A 3,444-nucleotide genomic window follows, 5' to 3' on the forward strand; every position below is an offset into this window, starting at 1 on the left:
GCGGGTGCGGCACGCGTCGGGTGCCGTACTCGAAAATGGCAACTCGGCCCGAAAATACTCTTCTGACCGTAGCTCCTCACCAACTTTCTCGAAACCTGCGTGCATGGTCTGCCATTTAACGCTCTGATTGATACTGGCGCACAAGTTTCTCTCTTGAGCTCCTCCTTTCGCCTCGTCTAAGAAGGTTGTCACACCTGCCTTTCCTCAGCCGTTCGTATAGCTAAAGGAAGAGCTTCTGCCGTCGTTTGATTGTGCACTGCACGTGTTTGAATTGCCGGTCGTAACAGACCTTTTTTGCTCACTGGCTTCGACCACTTCCCTCATGATGTGATCATTCGCATCGATTTTTTAAAGATCCACGCGGAGATTATTAATTGCTAAACTGGCCTTCTTCGATGGGACCTGCCGCTCTGCTCTGAACGCGCCGATATGATACCAAGCTGCCCCTTTTACGTGCCACCGATTTCGCTCACCTGCTGCGCGAAGCTGCAGTCTATGTTCCTATTTCCCCGCTTCCCCCCATTCCTGAAGGCACCTATCACACTTACAAATTCAAGGACGTGGTTCTCCAGCGCAACAGCGTCTTTCCGCGCACCATCCTGACCGTCACCGGCAACCGCGCCTGCTTTGCGATTACGAATTTCCGCCTCTCATGGCATCGCACTCTCATTGCATGGAACTGTCCTCGTGGGATCGCATTCGCTCAACTGTTTCCTTTCACCAAATGCACTGCTCCTGCCCTCGCAGCTGAGCTTAAGTCCGGTATCTTTGAACTTCTCCGCTCGGAATCTTCACATCCGTGCCCTCTTCACCCTTTTAGTTTCCTACAGCGATGCCTTCGATTTCAACGATCATCCTCTGGAAGGAACGAACTCGTGTCGTGACTTATCGCATCAACACTGGCGATGCTAATCCCGTAAGCAGAAGGCCCTATCGTGTCTCCCTACGTGAGAGGTATGTCATCCAGACAGGGTTGGAGAAGATGCTTGCCAGCAACATTATAGAGCCTTCCAGCTGTCCTTGGCCGTCCCTTGGGGCATTGATCAAAATGAAGATGAAAGTTCGTGCTTTGTGATCAGACAAAACTGAGAGGTGTATTCCCCCCTCGACCGCCTGCATGATACCACCTTTGTTTCTTTAATTGATCTGCATTCAGACTACTGGCAAATTGCTGTTCACAAGAAGGATCGTGAGATCAGAACACTGCCTCTGTCACTCACGTTGACTTACAATTGAAAGTCGTGCCTTTCGGCCCCTACTCAAATCAAGGTTCTCGAACACTTGGTTGGTGATCCTGTGACTGGCCAACTCCTACAAAGTTCATGGCGTCCGCAAGTATCCCCATCCCACATTCCTCAAACGGTGTGCGTAGTTTCCTCGGGCTATGCTCGCATTTCACTAGTTTATCCAGAACTTCGCCGATATGACCCGTCTCCTTACCACCCTAATGAAGCAGGATGTGTTTTTTTTCTTAGGGCTTTGACCAAGCACGCGCCTTCACAGCATTTGTTGCGACCTCACTGCTACACCTGTGCTGGCCCATTTCAACCCTTCGGAGCAGACAGAACTTCGCGCAGACGCCAGTGTCCATGGCATAGGCGCCATCCTTGCGCAGCGGAAGCAGGAGCACTACCGTGTCATTGCCTAGGCTAGGCACCTCCCATCTCTCTCTCTGAGGGCAAATGTTCTTTTACGGAGAGAGTGTTTTCCACTTGTTTTGGCGCTGAAGAAATTTCGCCCTTAATTGTTTAGGAGGACCTTCAGCATCGTTACCGACCATCATGCCTTTTGTTGGCTGTCCTCTCTTGAAGATTATACAGGCCACCTGGGTCACTTGGCCTTGCGCTTGCAGGAATACACATTTACTCCCGTCTGCAAATCCGCCAACTGCACCAAGACGCTGAATGTTAATCACGCCACCCCGTCGATCCTCCAGCTTCTAACAACAGCGATACCGTCGAGTGCGTTTTGTCCGTGTCGGACATTCTTCACATCGACGACGAGCAGCGACGTGATAAATCTACGCGCCCCATCACTGGCTGCCTCCGCAGCGACCATTCCGAACCATCTCTGCATTCTCTTCGTGCTATATCACGGTACTCTATACCGACGCTGTATACGCACAAAGAAGGCGCTGACATCCTGCTCGTCGTCCGGTCAATTTTCGCCCCACTGTGCTCGCCCAACCTCGATGCCGCTACTTCAGGGCACCTCGGCGCGTCACTCACGTACGACTGCGTGCTAAGGTTTTCTTCTGGCCTGAACTCTGCCGCTGTCTCCTCAGCTACGTTGCTGCTTCGAGCGCCGGAAAATACCCTAGCTTCCGCCTAGTGGCCAGCTTAGGCCTATCGACATTGCACCCGACCCAATCTTACGTTTTTCTCTCCACGTGCTTCGTCCTTTCCCGACGCCAGCTTCCGCGAACAAGTAGATTACCATCGCGACCGACTAAAATACCCGGTGCGCAAAACGCGCGACATCCCGAGCAGCTGTTCCTTTCACGTCACCGACATTTTTCTCCATGACCTCCTCCTGCTTCACGGCGCTCCTCCTCAACTGCTTACGGATCAAGACAGCTTCCTTTGTAAAGGGATTTACGACCTTTTGCACTTATGCTACACCTGTCGGAAGTTCACGACGGCCTACCATCCCGAAACTAACGGCCTTACTGAGCGCCTTAGCCGCACGCGAACTGACATGGTGTCTTTATTATTTCAGGCCACCATCGTGTCTGGGACGTTAGTTTAACTTTTGTGACGTTCGCCAACAATTCCTCACGCCATGATACCGCCGTGTACTCTCCCTTTTGCATACTCTTTGGCCGTGATCCTTTGGTACCACTCGACAGCTACTGCCTTATGACCCTTCTGCCAATAGTTTCGCCTGTGACGCTATTGCCCGGGCTGAAGCCGCCCGCCAAACTGACGCCACCGTGACGGCAACTGCTCGCTGGCTCCCTGCGCGCCGTGTCGGCCTGTGTGAGAAACGTCTGTCTCGCCACGTGGGTCCTTACTGCTTCTTGAAGCCACTCAGCAAACTGACCTACGAAATAACGCCATGCCTCCTCCACAGGCACAATCTACTGAGCGCGTGCGCTTCGCTTGTCTCAAGCTCTACATTTCGAACTGCCTAGCTTAGGACACACAGGAACTATGCGTCTCCCTCGAGGCAGAAGGAGGAGTAGTGTTTCTGATCGCAGTCGCGAGACGAATATGATGTGGTACTGTCGCGCAGGTGCCGATGACGGCGAAAACGTTGCAGTTAGAGTTACGGTGATCTGTTCTTTGTGTTCTCCCTGACTGCGACCTATCGGTCCAGTTGTTGAGTTAACTTCGGTAGTAATATAATATCTACAAAGATGTTTCAATGCAAATCTCAGTGCACATCAAGATTCACAGCATCAGTCGAAGTCCAGTTGTCTATAGATCTGCCCCTTAAAAACGA

The 3,444-nt window shown here is 52.0% G+C and overlaps 1 protein-coding gene across 1 annotated transcript in view; it reads right to left on the minus strand.

The window, feature by feature from the left end:
* The window catches only part of LOC144108603 (multidrug resistance protein mrp-7-like), a 103,465-nt gene that overhangs the window by 91,484 nt on the left and 8,537 nt on the right, over nt 1-3,444 (minus strand).

This window comes from Amblyomma americanum, chromosome 10 (genome assembly GCF_052857255.1).
Source record: "Amblyomma americanum isolate KBUSLIRL-KWMA chromosome 10, ASM5285725v1, whole genome shotgun sequence".
Lineage (NCBI taxonomy): Eukaryota > Metazoa > Arthropoda > Arachnida > Ixodida > Ixodidae > Amblyomma > Amblyomma americanum.